Here is a 21,879-nt window from a genome sequence, read left to right as displayed (position 1 = left end):
GAATGCTAATCAACTCATAAGTAGACTGAAAACAATCCTGAACTCAGCAGCCAGACTCTTCCTCAACCTCCGACACATAATTTGCTAATTCAAACTCCTCACACAAGCATTCGAGGCACTACATAACTCAGGCCCCATTTACCTAAATAGTAGCATCTCCTTACACCAACTACCTATACACCTCCGCTCCGCAGGACTCCTATTCGCACACATTCCACGTGCACATAGAACAAGGACATGAGGACAGGCATTCTCTTACATTGTTCCTAAAGTGTGGAATGGCCTACCATCCCACATCCCAGCTTGAATTCTGCAATAAGCTGAAACCTAGCATTTCAATTAACTAACCTACATAGGCATACACACCTGCTCAGCACCAGAATAGCCTTGCGTGTTTTACAAATAAACATAACATACCATGACATGACACGGCACAACATGTTACAACATAAACTACATTCACTTGCCCTGTCATTGTGAACTGGTTGTTCACTATTGTCCTGAGGGTCTTCATATTGGTGATTTGGTTGGCTGTGGGTCTGAGATCAATAGGCTACCAGGTGGAGTCCCACAGAGAGGTGTCCTTGCCAAAGATAACTACATCTGTTTTATGTCTTGTCTGTGTTGAGCTGTGTTGTGTTGCTTTTCGTCCATAAGCTGATTTTGGACATTTGGGAGGAGAAGTTGGTTTTGGTGTTCATACTTTTTTTAGTGAGGAAGAAGATGAGGTGGTGAAGGAAGTGGCCCTTAGGGGCCACCCGGATTATCTACAACCACCTAATCGCCTTCCAAACAAATGAAGAGTCAGGCAGACAGTAGAGAATACGAACAGAAATGTTATTAGTAATACTCTGCAGAGGAGTCCAATCTGACCTGCAACCTAAGATGTCTGCCGAGGGACTGACCCCCCAATGGTCTGCAGCGCATAACCATTCCACCCAAGAACCTCCAACCACGCCTACAGTGGAAAGTTACTGGCTTAGGCCAAACCTGAACAAAGGAGGCACAGAAGGATGGGCTACCACCTGCCAGATGGGTACACACTATCACAGTTTCAAGGATGCTGTACTTGATCTCAGCGTCTCCTAACGTGGGAGCAGAGTTACACACAAGGATAGGTATGCAAGGGCAAAATGGCCTATTCATTAGTGAAACAGGATCCAACCATGAGCAACTAAGGAAAATAATCACTGGACACGGGGTTCTGCTGAGGCAAGCAATACGAGTCATGAGGCCTAGTTCAGACACAGCTAGAGAGGGATTACGAAATACAAAATGGAGTCACATTCGCTAACTGAAGCTTGCACAGCACATGGATAACTCAGTGGGTTGCACGCAATGAATATGAATGGTTTCTATTTAGCTGCACACTGCTAACCTAATATAGCATATAACGGGTGCATGACGGTAATGGTTTTTGCAAACCTATCAGTGGGTGTCGTCTGCGTAGGATATAACATTGATTTCGTGAGTGTGAATGATGCCAGCGAGTGAGGCCATGTAGGCATTCAACAGTGTTGGATTGAGCAGGGAACCTTGCAGTCACAGTAGGGAGGTGGCCCCTATATGCCAGCATCATGAAGGTGTTGAATGAGGATGGAGTGGGAGACAGTATCGAAGGTGAGGGATAGATCCAGGACTAGGGCAGTGGTGTCTCCTCTGTTCATGGTGAGTCAGATGTCATCTGTGGCAGTGATGAAGGGGGGTTTGAGTGCTCTTGTTGGGTATGAAGCTCGAAGGGATGGTGTCGAGCAGGTGGTTGTCATTGAGACGGGTGACTAGAGGTTTGTTCATGATCTACTCTATGAATTTCGTAGGGAAGGATAGCAAGTAGATGGGCCAATTGTTGGCTAGTGTTTTAGGATTCGCTGAGGGTTTCTTCAGGAGAAGGCGAACTGTGGTGCATTTTCATTCATGCGGGAAAGTGACTGCGTTGAACAAGTTATTCAGAATTGTTGGCTGAGCTGATGAGGTCATAAACTTTGGTGTTTATGTGATGATGGCAGGGATATGATGGTTCTCCAGAGAGTAAGATGTGCATGAGCATTGTGGTTTCTTGAGTAGTGATGGTGAGCCAGGTGGTCACAGTGGTCTTCTGATGGCTAGGGTGGCTGCGAGGGTGAAGAGTCTGGTTGGGGCTTCAAGTGGTCATAGATGCTGGAGATCTTTCTCCTGAAGAAGAGCACCAGCTGGGTGCAGGGGGCTTGTGAGGGAGGGACACCTGTGGAGATTATTGCCGGAGTGGTGAAATCGTACATTATTGTGAAGATATCCTTGGTACTTTTGGTGCGGCTTTCAATATGCTCAGTGAGGGCGGAGTATTTGGTAATCTTAATTTGTTGGGGGATGATCTGTTAAGTAAAACAATTGGTTCTGTCGGGGAAGTAGAGGTGGGCAGAACTTGCAGTCTAAAAAAAAAACTGTGAGCCTCTGCAGAGTTCTCCCCACCCTGTAGTGGCAATGATGGGTATTTACTGACTTCCGTCCCGCCCTCCCAGGCCCCTCTCCTCACAGTAGAGGGTGATAATGGTTGGTATTCCATGACGTAAGGCCTCTCTCCTTTCAGTGGCCCTCCAGGTGGCCTATTTTTTGGGACAAGCCTTGGTGCAGACATGCTGAGGCCTATAGGGGAACAGGTTGGCGAAGCACCAGGCCCCGCTCGACACCCTGCCCTGCCACCCCGAAGGTTACTCCTGGATAATGCTCGTCCTTCTACGCGCCCCATGGCCTTTCCACCATGATCTGAAACACGACTCTGGGGTTGTTAAAAATTCATGCGAGTGGAAAAAATCTACAGACAAGTCTGCTGCCAGCAGAAAGGAGCAAGGTTCTGCCAGCTAGCTCAGTGAGTTAAATACCCTGCTGCATACATCTGTGTGCAGCCTGCCTGGCACGGGCACCAATCACAGAAAGATGGACCTGCAGCAAAGAGCTGAGTGTGACCTGTAGGTTACTGGTTCAAATCCCAGTACGTGGAATCTGCTGCAGGGGTAGACATTTTTTTCCAATCAGAAGGCCATCACACTTACAGTTTCCAGAACAATAACATGGAGCATTCCTGCAACTGCTACAGAGATATTTGTTTTACATGCAGGCCACAGCTTCAAATCCCAGTTAGACAGGGCAGGTGGTTGCCACACCTGTTTAAGAGATCTGTGTGTAGCTTGCATGCCACCTCTTTGATTCAGATTAAAATATTTGGGTAAAAGTACCTGCTGTGTCTGTATCACATTAAGATCGTTCAGGGGTTTACTACACCTGCTGCAAATATCTATGCAGAACCTTCAGTTAACAAGACGCATTGTCGGTGAATGTGCCAATGTCATGGTGCTGGATGTATCATTCACGTCGTGTGTTGGATTCCATTCTGTGGGTAAATCTTAAATCGATATCGAGGAATGAGCACCTGCACACTCCGGTATGGTAGACTTATGTGACCCACCCTAGGGAAAAATGCCAGAGAAATGTAAACATAGACGGAAGCACCACACTGTGAAACCGGCGATGAATATCATTGGAAAGTTGCCAAACAAAATGTTACTATTCAGGGCATGCACAGGAAAACAAAGCCTGTGGCGCTGCACTTTTATCCACTGCAGTTCAGTTAATTGAAAAGTCGTGAGGTGGCTTTACAGCACTACCTAAGGGTACTGTTTACTTTCAAAAGAACAGCCGTTCCTCTTCGCCTTGGATGTGTTAGTGTCCTGTACTCATAAGGCAGCATGCAGGTACACTTTCAGGAGACAGAACTACTGAAAGAGGGGGTACCCAGGTCAAACAGGATTACTTTAGAAGCCATCCTAGAGTCATCCGATGATCATCCAACTACATTAAAAGTCATTTTCACATCATCAGACATCATCAAGCTCTTTAAGTCTCCAGCAAAGCTGAAAAGCTCAGCCTGATGATTTAAGGATGACTTGAAAATGAGTATCCAATTACTTTAGTAGGTGTCACTATTCGTGATGATTTAAGGATGACTTCAAAATGAGTATCTGATGACTTCAGAAGCTGTCATTATTTCTGATGATTTAAAGATGACTTAAAAATGACTATCCGATAACTTTACAAGTTGAGCTTGTTCCTGATGACTTTGGGATGATTTGAAAATAAGTATCTGATTACGTCAAAGGTACTATTGTGTTTTCAATGAGATATTTTTGCTTCTGGTGATTTTAACAGGAATTGCTTGTCTATTTAAAGAGCATGTCCACCACTTTGGTTTCAGTTTTCTAGAAAAATGCAAACTGTTGGATGATTGCACGATTAATTGCAGATAAACGCAAAACGACATATGAGTTTTCTATTATACACAACTGAGCATACAATGTGCTTTAGCAAACTGTGCATAAGTCATAGGTTATTTTTTAACACTTTTTTTTATTTTTGTCACTTTCATTTTGTACAAACCAGGTAAAATAAGCATCCACTGTAAAAAGATCAATGCCTAACATTAATAAAGATGAACATTGGCCATTGTATGCATGGTCACTGAAGTTAAGAGACAATGAAGTATGAAAAAATGTGGCAGGATAGACTAAATAACGTAACAAAAATAAATGCTGCAATATTCGTCGCGGCTTCCGCTGTCTTATCACCCCTGCATGCCACTGTTACAGGAAAAAGGCTTTCATAAGCTATGCGAGCGGATTAAGGTAACTAAATGGGGTGACCTCTTTCACAATGGTATATTTCGCTCTTCTGACTAGTTATTTCAGGGGATCCAGCCTTAATCACTGGATATTTTCCTTTACAAACGGCTCAGACAGGGAATTCGAACCATTATACCAGACTTCCCGCGGGAGCCAGCTAATTTTCTCCCACTACACCAAATGCTGGGATCCACGGATGGAAAGCACCTAGTATCTAGGCTTTATAAAAAAATACTCACACAGCAAAAGGGGGTCAGCACTCCAGCTTGCGCACACTGGAATACAGAACTAGGGAGGGAGGTGACCGATGAACAATGGGAATACTGCTGTCTCCAAACATCACACATCTCCGCCAGCTGTAGATTGCAAGTAATGCATTAAAAAATTCCTGCATCGCTTCTATTACACTCCCGCTAAAAAATTATAGGCATAAATTGTCTGATAACGATAGCTGTGAGCGGTGTAGACGACCGGGGGCTGGCTTAATACATATGGCATGGGAATGTCCAGGGGTGCAGGAGTTCGGGGGACAGGTCTTTGAGGCACTCGAGAAGATGATGAATACCACATTGGGGAGAGATCCTCTGATGGCCCTGGTGGGGTATACTGCACAAATACCTAGGTCATGTCGTAAATTTCTTGCTGTGGAGTTCTTGTTGGCCAAGCATAGGGTGGCCTGCAGGTGGGGACGAGGGCGTGCCCTGAAATTCAAAAATTGGCTGGCAGATCTACTATACTGTCAGGAGCAATTGACTGTATATACTGAGCTACTCCCAAGAGCTTCTAGACCTAAGGATATATGGGGCACAATGCAAAGTTATCTCCTCCAGCGAGACTCTGATGGGTCAGACCCTCTGCCGCCGAGAACTGATCAATGTCTGTTGACCGCAGTGTGATGTTCCCTGTGATTCAGTGCAGCGTCTCCTCTTATTGTTACCTGCTATTGAGGAGCTACGTGGGGGGGCGGGGAGCGGGTCAAAGCTAAGATATGAGAAGTGGTGAAGCTGACTATTAGCCGAAATGTACCTTTCTTACTGCTCCAGATGTGATGTCGCTGGGCCCTCTTGTACTCGCCTAATCCTATGATACACAAATACTGATTGGGTCTGGTTCCCCTGATGTTTCCAACGATGTTGCAAAATGAAGAGTGAGTATATAATGAACGATGAATATAAGTTGCAGGTGCTGTCTCTTATGCTGGTCTGTTTTGGCCACCTGAAGCTGTAATGGTTTCTTGTATTGATGTAAACCAATAAATAAATGTTTAAAAAAAAAAAATGCTGCACATTATGCAATCACTGGAGGCACATTATACAGCAGAATCTCTATCTATCCATCTGATATTTGATGATTTGCAACGCAAAACAATACACAAAGTGACGGAAACAAGCATCCATCAAACAAATACACAAATTATGAAATATTTGATTTAATTCACAAACAAATGCAAAATGTTTTTTTTTACTTTTAATGGGAAGGTTGAATCTTTTCTAAACTCCATTGAGACCACCCATTGGGCATACTGTATTGTATTTGATGTACTTGCACTGCTCCTAAAAATCAATGTGAGGATACCAAATGAATTATTAGCTTTCAATTTCATATTGCTGCACATTTATAAAACATTTTTGATTGTTCAGTTTTATATTTTGCTTCTATATTGATCTACACTTTATTATTTGGTCAATATTACCATGTTTTATGAGCAGTCTAGGACCCCTGCGTAGGTGTCGCGGACCACTAGGTGTCCTTGGAGCACTGGTTAAGAATGCTTATAAAGATGATTTCTAATCAGATGCGCTATAAAAAGAGACGTGCATGTAGGAGAATTTTCTATCATGATTTTCCTTAATCTATTTCAAATTGATTTGGCATTTCACGTACAAATGATTCATTTTCTACCTGAATGTAAAAACAGGCACATTTTATAATTGATATCCTGATAGCTGTGATGTTGTTATTTACTACGACCAGATAAACTGGTTCCCTGATGTCATAGGATTCACACTTAAGTAGCACCATGAGTTTTAGATTAACAGACATGTCTGCCTGCTTACACTGAATGAATCTAGTGACTCCAGGTTCTGTTTCATATTTTATTACACTTTGGTCTCTCCTCTGAATACTAGTGTAATTTGAGCTGTAAACAAGATGATTGCTTTGTTCTAAAAATATTTTGTTATAGGTTACCACATCCGAGCCTAAAATATGAGCCTAAAATATGAGTGGTCTGAGTTACTGCTATATATTCATTCTCTGTTAAGCTGTAAGATGTAGAACCAACGCTGTAAATGCATTTTTCTATTTTTAAGTATCGCTGTCTCTTTCTATTATAAGAAACACATCATACTCTGGTAAAATTCTGCCCTAACACTAGGGGTGGTCGGAATTAGCGGAAGTGCCTTTCGCCAAATATCGCGAAACGGCACAAAATCTCCGCGATCACGCGATATTTCACGTGATCGCGGAGATTAGTGCTTCCGGTTGGGGTTTCATTTTTGTTACAGGAGCAGCGTGCCAGAATGATTCCTGCCCTGCATATTTACCCAAGAAGATGCCACCGTTTTGTGCAATACCTCTACTCGAGTACTTTCTACTGGCTAATCACTCAGTAAGTGCTAACTTTGCCACGGCGCCGACGGCCCTGGGGTCCCTCGAGTCAGCTGTCCATCATAGTGGGGGAAAGGGCGGGAAGACGTTGCCCACCGCTGGTGTGTGGGGCAGGGCTTCCATGCAGTTCACATGCCTCTTATTTAAAGGGCCAGAGACCGATCAGAGCAGCAGACGAGGAGACAGAACCTCCTGGTGTCAGGAACTACAAGGGGATTGCGCTCGAGAAAGTCATGGCTGCACAGAGCTCCACCAAAGATCACAGGTAATTTTTGACGGTAGATATGGGGAGAAAAGCACACCTGCCCAGCCTTGACCTAGCTCCTGAATGTTTTGTACTGAATTTGAGCTTCAACTCGGGTCCCTGCTTTATTTATATCTGCAAGTGCTTCCTGTTGAGGTTTAATTTTTGTGACAGGAAAGGAAGGACTCAAGGCAATCATTTCCGTTCCCTCGCGGAAATTGCGACAATTCAACATTTTCGCATTCCGCGCGGAACGCGAAAATGTTGAATTGTCGCAATATCCGCGAGCGGAACGGAAATTGTCGCCCACCCCTACTCAACACTATCAGGAGGCAAATGATTTTCCATTAACATAGGTATTACTTGTATCATATTTACTGCATCTAGAATTTGTGTTTCTATGCCTACTGTACCATGCACATGTTGTAAAAAGGAAACCATTAAGATCTTCAAAAACAAAACAATTAGCAGTAAACAGAGGCCCTGCTGCTCTTACACTGTCTACTAGGTGGACCAATTGATGAACATTCATTGTCAAAAATCTTTTTTCATATAAATCATTAAACAGTTGCACAAACAAAGTAAACACTGTTCTGCTATATTTAAATCTTCCTTTCTAATGTCATCATTTAATAGCTTATGAATTGCTTTTATAAGTACACAAAAGTGTAAATAGTGTGATCTATCTAAAACATGTTTTAACACAGGCATTCCATAAAATAAAAGAAAGTTTCGAAACTCTGAGTCCTTCCAAAATGGTAGTTCATCAACAGACCTTGGATCTCTACTAACGTCCAGTGTGGGTTTTATCTGTTTCAAATAGACATTAACTACTTTGAATTTTTCATAAAAAGAGTATGAATGATGCTTATATTCTTTAGTGAACCAGATGGTCATCAACAATTTCATAATGCCACTACAGACACCATGCATGTAATCAATCAAAAACCCTCTGGTTACACAAACTTTTTTCAAACACACGAACCACATGGGACCTTTGATCCCTCTTACACTGAAAGTCCACTCTCGGTATTAGCTATTGCACTGTTTACATCAGTGCCCTATTCCTGAAGCAGTCACTTCACCCTCTTGTAGACAATGCCAGCACCCAAACTTCGCATTAAACTAGGTGCTGTTTGAAACAAGACAACGAGCTGGTAAATCACATGTGATTGTCAGAAATGTAGCGTGGCAAGTAAAACTACAATTGTTGTGATCTTTAAATGACACTCCACTTTCCAGCTGTGCAAGTTCATTATATAATGGTTTTAAGAAAGATCACATTATTGGCTTTTTTGCGGAAACCCAAATACCATAGAGTAATATATTTTCACGCAGCTTTCTTTGAGACATAGGCTGCTCGTTTACCATTAAGTACACTGGCCACATTGATATTTTGGAACTTTTAAATACAGGAACACCATCAGTGTTCATTGCAAATGAAAGGCTGTTAGGGCTTTTCAGGAATCCACTCTTGAATAAATCCAAATACATTTCCCCATCATATACATCTTTCATTGTTTGTTTCTCATTCTCCATATAGTGATCAAATTGATGTTTCCTCACCTTTTCTGTAAAATGTTTTCGCCTAAACATAGTCTGTAACTATGCAATTAGGCTATGCTGAATGAAATAAGACACTGAGTCACTTTGAATCAAATCTTTCAAACAATGTTGGTTAGGACAGATCTGAGTGTTTTTTATCAACATATGTATAGCAGTTGGCACAATAGTAAGTAATATTTGGGGCCTTAACACTTTTTTTTATATATCTGTGAAGGTGATACAGAGTTCTGAACATTCTGTTATAACGTGGCAAGAGCAAATAGATGAGATTCAGCATATAGCCAGCTGCCTCATCACTCAAGCGAAAACGAATAATAAAGAAACAAAGCAATAGTATGACCACCTGTAAGCATTTGTTGGAGCCCTCAAAAATAAGTGATGATTCATCTGTGGTATTAGTTTGATCAGAACAAATTTGAATTTCTACGTACTCATCTTGAATGGTATATCCAACTTGATCCATAAGTTGTTCAAAACCAGAATCCGAGTCATTAATTAAATCGTCTTTAAGATGAGCATCCATTTCAACATTTAAGCTGCTACAAAGCGTATCCCAAACAGTGTCAATTGGATCTTCGTCTACTGGTGGGGTATAATCTGGTAATGCTTTACTGTTGTCTGAATGCAATGTACACTGCTCTGCAGAAGGTGATGTATGAAGAACTATGACAAAAGAAAGTATGTTATTGTACATTTAGTAAGCAAAATATGTTTAATTAGATTGTAAATGTATTATGTGTCAGTAACCAAGCACATTTTCTGTGGCAGAAACTCAATGTGGGTTGATGAGGACCTTCATTTTTGCAGGTAATGGGCTTTCAAACTATATCCTTTCATGCATCAAATTGTTAATGCAAGCAGAATAAAAAGGAGTTTATAATTTCGTACTGTACCTTTGGGGATAATGCCATCTGATGTGCTTGAAGTCTCCCAGGATCCTTCTTTTACTTTCTTTGGTGCTGCATATTGTATAATGTTGTCATCTGCTTCTTTACTGAAATGTTCTGTCTACTCTCATGCAGAAAAAACACCAATTAATTCAACTCTGCACTTGGTAACATGTAGCACAGGACTTTTGGCGACTTCTAAAAGTCCCCCACTTTTCGAGCAATGCTTGTACCCACAGCATTAATTATTTTGTGTCTTGTGTGCATTCACCACATATGCATGGCTATTAGGATGGGACATGTGAATGAACAAATAGTGTCTTGGTACAATAACTTCCATATGGTTGAGTGTGGTGGTTTTGATTTGGCTTCATGCAAATCAGAGAAGCTGGTTTGGTGCCTTATTAGGTTAATACTGTATTCTCAAAACTGGACAATGTAACTTTGTGATCACGGTAAAATTACTGCACCATTGAATTCCAAAACGCAATGCTTTGTCTCCACAGAACATAAAGAAGACGATTACAGTAATATATTGAGTACATAGCTTACAATAATTGAATTACTTACTAACATGTTCCTTCTATTAAAGGCTTGTCTTACCTAACGGCTACAAGAAAGAAAACAACAGGGTAAAACGAAACTCATGCAGAGCAGATCATACTCTTTCCAAGGAAGCCTGTTTCACACTGCTGCCTCAAAAACAAAGATGGCCATCTGAAGTACTATTAACTGCATCTTAGTGTCTCTGTAAATCTGTTTCGTGGATTGAAGTGTCCTCTGAACAGATTTAGGGGCATATTTTATCGCCTGGCTTGTTAATATGCCCCTAAGTGTAATTGTGCGCTTACCTCTACTAACCATTTTTTGTATGGCCCACGTTTCTTTCCTAAATTGTCCTCCTTTATTTACTGGCATCATTTTTTCTGCTTCCAATAGTCTTGAATAATTATTTGCACATTCAACAGATGTTCATACTGGGCCAGATGTATGACATGATTTTCAATGCGCAAACAGGTTTGCAAACCGGTTTTCACATGCAAAATCACTGTTGGCCATGTTCAATTCCCAAATAGCGAGTTGCAATTTATTTGCGACTCGCTATTTAGGAATTGCGAGTCCCAATTAGGAAGGGGCTTCCCCTCCCTAATTGCGTTCGCAATGCTATGTGTGAATGTTTAGCAACCGGAATTGCGGTCGCAAAATACTCACAAACTACCACCCTCTTCAAGAGGTTAGTAATGCAGTCGCAATTTGGAAGGAGTCCCCAGGGGACCCCTTCCACTTTGTGACTGTCTCTAAAAATATTTTTTAAGGGCAGGCAGTGGTCCCAGGGACCACTGCCTGCCCTTAAAAAATGAAACGAAAACTTTTCATTTAAAAAAAATAAATAAAAAAAAAATGCATAGCGTTTAGGGAAAACGGGCAGCATTTTAAAAAAAAGCTGCTTTATTAAATAGCAGTCCCAGACATGGTGGTCTGCTGAGCCCAGCAGGCCACCAACCCTGGGAGGGCAGGAGTTCCCAAAAGGCTCACAAATTGTGAGAGTCTCATTAATATTAAAGAGCCTCCCATTTGCGACCCCATTGGGAATCGCAAAACAGTGTAATAACACTGTTGTACATTTCATTTAGCACCTCGCAATGAGTCGTAAATTGGGAGGCGCTAAATGAATGGGTCGTACATCTGGCCCACTGTGGAGTACAGATTGAAATACACTTTAAATATGGAAATTGAGCTGTGGGTCTTTCTCGCACAGACAATACTTTCCTCGCCTGGTATTTATTTTATGATGCCAAACATCTCAGTTCAGTATCTCTCTGGCTAATGGAAGGCCTCTAAAAGGTATTTACACCTGACAAACATACAGTGCTCTTATAGCAGCATTTTCAAGATTTACATTTTTCGTGAATTACTGATATGTCCCTTATAAAGTGCTATATCATCTACCCAGGCCCTGTACTTGAAACTTTACCAGTGAGCTTCTAGTACTGATTACGCCAACATAAGTAGCCTTTCAAACTTGTCTCAGGTCTGCCATTGTACAGCCCGTGTGTGCAGTTTACTGTCACTTCGACTTGGCATTTGAAGCTACTTGACAAGCCTAAAAAAAATCTTTCATTTCATATAAGTCACCCCAGGCAACCCTTCGGAGCAGGGTGACATGTAAATAAAAGTCAGAAATGTGTGCTTAATCATTGCATGTCCTGTTACCATAAAGAAGGACTAAGTGTTAAGTTAGTGAATATATATGACCCCAACCACGACCATCCACAGTTTTGCCATTCACTTGGCTGCCGCCTACTTGAAGCGACTGATCTTCCTCAAATTTAGGGAGGCGATTTTAATTGCATATTGGACCCTACCCGTGACCAGTCCAAGGGCCCTCCACATCGGCCTTCTGCTGCCGCTGGAGCAATAGTAGATTATTGACTAGTTAAGTGTGCTAGATGTGTGGTGACAGCACTCTGATGACACCCCGGGATTCACACATTATTTTGCACCCCATGACACGCACACCAGTATTGATTACTGGCTGATATCTAAGAGTGTACTCACCTGGGTCTTTACCTGCGACACGCTTCCAAGAACATATTCAGATTATTCCTCGGTTATGTTAGACATAGAATTATGAATTGAGCACTTTGCCCCTTTCACTGGGAGGTTCCCCCATACTCCTTACTGGACCCGATCTTTTGGGCAGATATAGCCACATCCATACAGGGCTTATAATTATATGAAGACAATATAGGCTCAGTAACCTCTTTCTTAACGGTCTGGGAGGCAATCAAGGTGTACATAAGGGGGATGGCAATCTTGAAACATGCATTAGTGTTAGGTTCCATACGAGACAGACTATCCAGATTAAAAAAAGAGATAGTACAACTGGAACAATCGCATTTGAGATCAGGTGACTCAAAGGTCCTAGAGGGTATTAAAAAAGCCTAGAGGAGTACCATGACACAGTAGTCAGTGTATTATTAGGTGCTAAAAAAGCATTTGATTCTGTAGAATGGCCATTTATGAAAACATTGCTACGGCGCATTGGAGTGGGTGAGGTAATGTCCCAGTTGCAAAAATTGGATTGGGCAACAGATTTACATCTCCCATACCTATCTCAAGGGGTACCTGTCAGGGATGCCCTTTGTCTCCTCCGCTGTATGCCTTGGTCGCAGAACCACTGATCTGCGATCTGAGAGACTATCAAGGGTACAGGGGAGTGCACTTCCCAGGCTACCATTTGATCGTCTCGGCGTACGCTGATGACATGCTTCTTCATATTCGGGACCCTGAGAGACAGCTTACACCTGTCCTCACACAGGTGGTCCGGTTTGGGCAACTATCTGGCCTTGAGATTAGTTGTGACAAATATTTAATTATCCCCCTCACGCCAACCACGGTTCCGGTGAATCTGGACTTCCCTCTACAATGGACCACGACTCGGTTTCCAACTTAGAAATACAGGTTCATACTGATCTTGGGGTGGTATTAACAGAAGGAGCAAGAGGTCGTCAGAACATCAGACACAGTGTGGCCCAGAGTATAAATAAAATACCCCCAAGCTCATTAACTCACTAAGTACCATTCATTAGATTTCGCAAAGGGGGTTCACCCAAAATTAAGCCCAAAAATAAGAGCAAGCAAAATTATACAAAAATAGTATCTCAAAATGCCCATGCAGTGCAAGGATCAGTTTCTATAACAAATACGCAAACATTTTGCCTCGTAAAATGTTGCAACACATAAATGGAGAAAACATGCTGTTTCCCTTCATGAATCTGCTGTCATGCCTGTGTAATACCTAGCAATGAGAACGCAAACAGATTTTCGTTAACTCAACAATGTAAAATATAAAGTGCCGGTGCCTGAAGCTTTGCTCAAAAGCTCTCGGCTGTTGTAATTAAATGTTGGTATGCTCATGATGTGGCACAATCACCAAGTTGTAAAAGAGTAATAGTATATTAACAGTATCTTGGCAAAAAGAGCCCTTGCTGTTAACTAGATTAGACTTGGAGGCAACAAATGATTTATTTTCAGGCACAAATACTGCATAAATGTTGCACTATGTAGAGTCAAGATAATCTTCACTTTTACTAACCATGGCCTAAATAAGAACACAATAAACTCTGATCAGTGTGGGTGACACAGCAGGCAAAAGTTTGCAATACAATAGAGCTATTGGAATTATGCAGCAGTTGAGGACCACATTATGTGGCAGGGTTGACTAAATTATGAAGCAAGAAAAAATAAATTATGCAGAATAATGTAATACATTTTGTGATAGTCTTGCTTTATTATATTGTTGTTTTTTTGCACATAGTAGCACTTTCTGGGCAACAACAGTACCTCGTTATTACCAGTTTACCTACAAAATAAAGTAATAAGCAATAAAAGATGACATGTCAACCTTTACCAACAGCATTCCACATGTCACCATGTTTTTAGTAACTCTCATCCAATTAAACTGAAAACCGATTTTTAAGTAACATCTGCAGATTATGCAACAGTGGCACATGCAGCAGATCCATAGTAGGGAAAAAAGTGCTTCCACAGTATCTCATAATTCCAGTGCCCTGAATATAACAACATTCTTTGCCATTACACATGAGCTGCGCTGTTTGCCCCCTGGATATATTCTACAAGGCGATTTGCATAGAAGGAATGATTGGGATTTGGTGATCCAGCTGGTTAACTAATTCTACTTGCACACCCACTTAATCGCATGTTTAGCAGGGTCATCAATCTTGGTCACCTGATATCTTTTTTATAATCAAACCAAGTAGAAGCATACACCCAAAATCCTAAAGGACTGTAGCATTATATGTATGTAACAATTCATAACCAACCAGTTTTTTCCAATGACAGTCTAAAAAACTTAAAAACATTCCTGAAATTCTTCTTGACTTTTTACTTCAAGGCCTTGCACACCATATTTATCATTTACATTATATCAAACACCATTCCTGGTTTTCGCTCCTGCTCCTGCTCTCGCTGAAAGCTGAGCGCTGCATCCAGAGAGAGACGGTAGTGGACGCCGTGGCAGCTCGCTCCTTGCTTGCTCGCCGTTCTATCTTGCCGTTTTATCTTGCTGAGCCCCTCTGAGCCCCCTCCCGTGGCTCCCAGCGGCCGTGAGCCACGCACTGAAAGATAAGAAAAAGAAGGAGCTGGAAATGAGAGCGAGAGCTGGCAGCGAGAAAGAGCCACCGGCGAGCCAGCAGTGAGAAGAGTTGTGTGCCCCTCCAGTCTGCTGTCAGCTGTGGTTCCGTGTGCAAGAGGGGCCGTGGTCCTGGGTCCCTGGGGGAGCTATAAGCAGGAGAACACAGGGGACTGCGCAAGAGGAGCTGCAAGCCCGCGACAGGTTCCTGCTCCAGGAACCGTATCAGCGGTACCAGCTGTGTCAGTTGCGGTAAAAGCGGCAGTTGCGATAAAAGCGGGAGGAATAGAGAGCCGCTCTGGAGTTGTAAGGAGCTGTAAGGAGAGTTAAAGATCTGACGCTTAGTCGAACTGTTGGGCTACCATTTGTGATGAAGTGGTGAAGAGGAAACGACAGCAGAAGGAAAGGTGAGCTGCAACTGCTGTTTGCAGTCTTTCCTATTCCTATTCCTTCTCCTTCACTGCAAAGGTCTCTTGCAGAGTGGGGGCTCGTGGGTACGGGTACCTGGGGAAGCAGCCCAATTAGGTCTGCGAGCACCTGTTCACCACTTGCCTCCTGCCACTCTTACCACTTGATATCGCCCAATACCAGCCCAATACCAGCCTGACACCAGCCGAATATCCAGCTTAACTCAACATTACTGTATTAGAGGCACAGAATACTGTTTGAATACCTTAAAGTTAAAAAAGAAAATTTAAACCTGACTAGTCAACACAATGAGGTCAGGCCGGCTGCATGGGTCATTGCTAACCCTGGGCGTAGTTCGCGAAGTAGCACTTCGTGAAGCTACGCAAAGTGCAGTTCGCACTACGCGAGCTACGCGTAGCACTTCGCGAACTGCGTAGTACCTTGTTCGCACTGTGCCAGATGTCGTTTTCAATGATTGCACAGTGCGGACAAGCAACCGGCACTGTGCAATCATTGAAAATGGCATCTTGCACTGTGCGAGCTGTAGTTTTCTGCTGCTCGAGTAGATTTTTACTCGAGCAGCAGCTTTCTCAACGCAAACTGATAGTTTCTCATCGCGAGCGGTCGCGAGCATGCGCGACCACTCGCAATGAGAAACCTGAACTCCTCGCGTTGGGAATCTCGCCGGGAGGTTTATTTTCCATGCTCGCGATCGCCAACTTGATGTTGCTGATCGCGAACAAGGAAAAAGTCTCGCCGGGATGTCATTTTGCTTGCTCGCGGTCGCCAACTTGACGTTGAGGACCGCGAGCAAGCAAAAAATGACCGCAGCACTACGCAACACTGCGCTACGCGTGTTCGCACTGTGCTACGTGCAATTCGCGTAGTGCGAAGTAGCGCAAACTACGCGAGCGTAGCGTAGTGCTTTGTCCAGGCTTAGTCATTGCCACGACCTCAAGCAAAGCGGCGGAGAAAGAATGAGGAGAATGGAGAGTTTGGGGATTAATTTTTGCATAGCAGTATGAGCAATCCAATAGGAGATAAAGATCAAGAATTAGTCAATGCAACAGCATTCTCTTTAGCTTCTCCTGCAGACGCCCAATAACCAGGAGTTCGTAGCATGACCAGTCAACCAGCCATCACAGGATTCTTCAAGCAGAAATATGAAACTGTAAATAAAGTCAATGGAACAGTACTAATAGCCTGTGGTGCAAATGGAGATCAAATATCTACGAACAAAACAGAGATACTTAAAGGCTTAGGACCCGACACGGGGTGTACGCTTGATAATGCCCTACTTTGTTTAGGGAACAAGGAAACCAGCAGTAATCACTCATTGCCAGGTAATAGCACTGGTGTCTTTCCAACAGCCGCCAGTGTGGCCTCCTCACCAGCAAAACCACAAACCTTTTGGTACAAGCTCAAGTCCATGCCTCCAGTGCGAAACTAGGAGGACTACACCAAAACCGTTCATCCAGTGGGCACGAAGGTGCAGCAAATTTCAACCTTTTAGTATCTCCTATTGTGGAGTCAAAGATAGCGATAGCTCCTAACGAAGGTACAATTACCCAAACACAACAGGTTTTTCGTCAAAATGCGAACAACTCTGTGATCAATATATCGTCTGGCCTGGACCAAAATTCAACTGACGAGGTTTTTATGTCTCCTTTCACTCGGATACCCTCCCTTACTCTGCCTAATTCAGATATTGTCAGAGGTTGTCAAAATATGATACCAGAGGCCTCCTCAAGCCCAAATGGCTGTAAGAATGCAATTAAAATGGATCCACCTAGCCATATTTTGGAAACCAGTATCATTAATAATGATCACAAATCAACCCTGGTCCCAGGTAAACTTTCCACAGAGAATGTGCCTTTTTTAAATGGACAGAGTAAGTTTGCGCAAGCTGATTCACTGATCAATCCTCTTAGCTCAGCAGATCTATCATTGTTAGCCAAATATGATGAAAATGTTCGGGATGGATCATGTGCTTTTGAGGATAAATTAAAAGATCCCGAGAATGGAATATGGGGTAGTCTGCTCAATCCAATGGACAATATCACCAATGCCCTTAATTTCCACTCAGTTAAACTGAATATCCAAGTGGACTTACTAATTACATTGGCTCTCTATGTATCCGGGATATACACTAAATTACTCCACCTATCAAACCTGGTAGCCAAAGCCCAATCAGACAGAGATAATCAACTGTTAACATGCACTTGTGCCCATATGATTGATAAAATCTCAGAGCTACCGACCATAGTAAGATCCATGGTGACAGAGGTTAAGGCAATGTCAGACAGAATTGTACAAGATAAAACAGTCTTAACTGAACAAAACCATTGCCTTCACTCAGATGCTAAAGCTTTAATTAAGGGAACACCAGATGATACTGGGGGCCCACAGGTAAAAACCAGGATTACAAGAAAAGCTACACAAAATACAAATTGCTCTCATACTAGTAAAGTTCAGCAACAAAATATAGTCTCATTTAAACAGGAGATATTAAATGAAACGCAATCCTCAAAGGGAGAGACCTTACTAACCATCCCTGAGAAACCCCAGAACTCGATGGAAGGAAACGATTCCATGGACCAACCATCAGAGTCTGATGTTAATGCTTCCCAAACCACCTCACATCTGGCACCAATCAATAATACAATACAATATGGACTAACTAAAAGAGTAAGGAAAAGGTTAAGGAAAGCTCACAACAAAATAAAGAAATCCACAAACTCTGGCTCGCCTATCGATCGTACCACAAAAGAAATCTACCCAATCTTTAGATCCTTGGAATAACGTTGGTGCAAAAGTACAGCTGGTCCAACTGGTTCAGCCGAAACATGCCCTCTCACCGAAGTGGCCCATGATCTTACAAGGTCACAACTAACTGTAACATCCAATTCTCAGGAGAGTGGACAAGATCAGGCCCAAAGAGGAATTGATCGGCAGTGTGAAGTGCAAAATGTGGTCAGAGGGAAGCGTGTTAACAATGTTACCTTTTCGGAACATATTTCAACAAATATTTCAACTAACATCAAGCTTACAGTATCTTATGAACAACTGGATGTGGAAGACAATGTTCCAGTTGATGGGGACACTCAAGGCATGCAGCTGTCACCTGAGATCGCTGGTAACATAAAAAAAGAAAAATCAGTGAATAACAAACATCCAGACGCAACTATGAAATTAGTATTCTCCCCATGGTATGTTTCAGGGGGCCCACATAATATTTTGAATCTTGGTAATATTCTAAAACTGTTGAACGTAATCCCAGAGTTTAAAGAATTAACATCGGAACAATAATCCCACTGAAGAGATGACTTTTATAACTTGGCACCGAGATGAGATAGTTAATAACATTTTAGCAAACAGCTCACAATTTGAGAAATAATCCGGAAAACCAGTGAAAATCAATATCCAACTTTGCTGATCCCAAAGTTACCAATTAATAGCCCTGTTTTAATAGATTCCGCTACAAGCATGAGATCAAGAGGTCATTCCAGGGTATTAAAAGGCGCTTTAGGGCCACTATCAAATTTGTATTTGTCATCTGGGATCAATGCTACAAGTTGCAAACCGGACACTCAAGTGTGTGAGTAGCTAAAGAAAAATATAGCCCTCAGTGATGACTGGAGCTGGCTTCCCAAAACACTCACAAAAGGGAGAGCTGAAACTCACAAATGATGCTTAAAGGGTTCAATTAGGGATACAAAACCTTTTAATATTTGTTCGTGGAACACCAACCGTCTGAAAACCCTCATAGAGGATCATGGTACGGTAACCTTTTTGAGGGACTTTGATGTTTTAATGTTCCAAGAAACATGGAATATGGAAAAGGAACCCCTAATTGGTTACTATGATTATTTGAACTTTGCAGCCCGTAAATCAGGCTTCGGTCGCGCAAGTGGCAGCTTATCTATCTGTGTATCGTTGAGCTTGGATGTCAATCATTATGAAATTGATTTCCTATTGGCATGGCTTTTGTGCATCAATTTAGACCTTAAACAACCTATAATATGCATAAACGTCTATCTAAGTCCAAAAAACTCTAAGACATCTCAATTTACTGCACTATGGGAAGTAGTTAAAGTGTTGTACCATGACCGCCAAGACACTATGCTAATTATCTCAGGAGATTTTAATATGCACCTCCTCACAAAAAACTGCACTAACAAACCAAGCAGAGCACTGACACAGATGTGCCATTTCCAGCTCAATAAATATAATCTCATGTTACTACAGGAAGGCGTCCAAAATCACTACAAGAGCGTACCTACATTCAAAAAATCAGCCCAATTCTCCACCATCGATTATTCCATCATCTCAATGGAGCTGACATCCTCACTTCATGAGAATCAAGTGATACCTAGGATAGAAAGTGATCATAATCCACAAACAATCTCCCTGGCATTATCAGATGTCAACCTGCCTGAAGCAAGATCCATGATAATCGGGCAAACAGCCTTTAGCCTTAAAAGGCTAGAACTCGAGAAACCTAAAGGAAATATGGTAATTCCTAGAACTTGCAATTGCTAAGGCGCTAACTGAGAAACAAGAAGGGAAGTCTATGGTTGATATTTGGCCTTGTTTGTGTGCTTCCCTTTTGGATCGTTTCCCTCCTTCCACCACATCAAAAGGGTCTATTATGAGGCCAAAAAATTCAGGATGGTATACGAATTGGCTGCTTCGCCAAAAAAGAGAACCTTATAGAGCTATATGGGCAACTTTTAGAAAAACGAATGAAGTACTAAAAACCTCAGAGCTTCATAAATTAAAAAGGCTTAGGAGACAATATAAAAATGAAATATGGAAAGCCAAACAAACATACTATGAAGGAATATGGACCAATCTGAATTTCTCCTGCAAAACTCAAAATCCAAAATTATTCTGGGGCATAATAAATAATCTCGAAAATGGTGGTAAAAGAGGGAATAGTGCTAATATCACCAAATCTTGCTGGGCGTCTTTCATTTCTAATCTTTATGGTTCATCCCCGGACATATTGTTTAATAATAAAGCTGTTCATCAAAAGTCGAGCCCATCAAGCAGAAAGAAGGTGAGCCACAAGTTAAAGAGAGATGGCCTACACAACAAGTAAAAAAGGCAATAAGCATGATAAAATTGAATGGCGCGCCTGGTCCCAACGGAGTTCCAAATTTAATTTTTAAAGCAAAGCTTGACCTTTGGTCAGAGATTTTAACAACTTTCTTTAATGATGTCATTAATCTAAGCTGGTCCCCGAGTCATGGCAAGGAGGCATAATACAGCGGATTTACAAAAGTGGTCCACAAGACAACCCTGCAATTGCCCTAATAGATGTGGAGGCAAAAATCTTCTCAAGCTGTTTGCTTAATGACTTGGAAGAATGGGCCATTAAAGAAGATTTGATTCCAACCTTCCAAACTGGCTTTCGAAGGGGCGAGTCAACGACCACGAACTTGACCTTATTGACTTTATTGGCTGAAAGAGCAAAGTATAGAAAGCAAAAGCTATATATTTGTTTTGTGAACTTTAAGGCCGCTTTTCATTCTGTCCCACGCAATCTACTTTGAGCTAAACTATCAGGATGGGGTATTCCAAACCAATTGCGGGACATGATTAAATTGTTATATACTAACACATGGGTCCAGGTTAAAGTCGGAGACGGCAGATACACAACTTGCCGATTTGAAACTAAGAGTAGTCTTAATCAGGGTTGCGTCCTGGCCCCATGCCTTTTTAATCATTTTATGGCTGACTTACCATTGTATTTTAAAGAAGTTAATACTCACTCACCAACCTTCTTAGGCCAAGATATCAAATACTTACAATATGCTGATGATACCATTTTGTTAAGCCACACTGCCATAGGCATAAGAAGATTAGTCAATTCATTTAACCACTGTATCTCCGTTAACAGTTTGCAAATAAATACCAAGAAGACTAAAATTATAAAGATAGGCGGTACAAAATCAGACAAGAAAGATTGGAAGATTAAAGGGTTACATATTGAAACTGTGAAATATTATAAGTATCTAGGAATAATATTCAATGATAATCTGTCTTTTAAACAGCACTTTACTAACCTTAAAGCAAAAGCTACAGCCTTGTCCTTTGCTTTTAGAAAGTTGAGGGATAAGTTGTCTTGTCCAAACCATGAACTTCTACTCAAGGTTATGAAAGAAAAGCTGATTCCTTCTTTGGCTTACGGTTCAATGATTTTCCATGGGAAAGACGCGAAAATCCTTGATGACCTACAAAGAAAAGTTTTAAATCTGTCTTTGGGATTCCCAGGCATATGGGGCACACCAATGTCAGATTGGAATTTGGTCTGAAAAGACAATCTCTGTTAAGGCAATGTGACTTTTTAAA

At 41.9% G+C, this 21,879-nt stretch overlaps 1 pseudogene; it reads right to left on the bottom strand.

Annotated features, from left to right (window-relative positions):
• LOC146799624 (uncharacterized) overlaps nucleotides 1-10,880 on the bottom strand; it is a 47,928-nt pseudogene extending 37,048 nt beyond the window's left edge.
• Between the last annotated feature and the right edge of the window lie 10,999 nt (nucleotides 10,881-21,879).

Source organism: Triturus cristatus, chromosome 9 (assembly GCF_964204655.1).
Source record: "Triturus cristatus chromosome 9, aTriCri1.1, whole genome shotgun sequence".
NCBI classification, from domain to species: Eukaryota; Metazoa; Chordata; class Amphibia; order Caudata; family Salamandridae; genus Triturus; species Triturus cristatus.
Note: the sequence above shows the minus strand (reverse complement) of the source record. Positions and strands in the feature narration are given on the sequence as shown.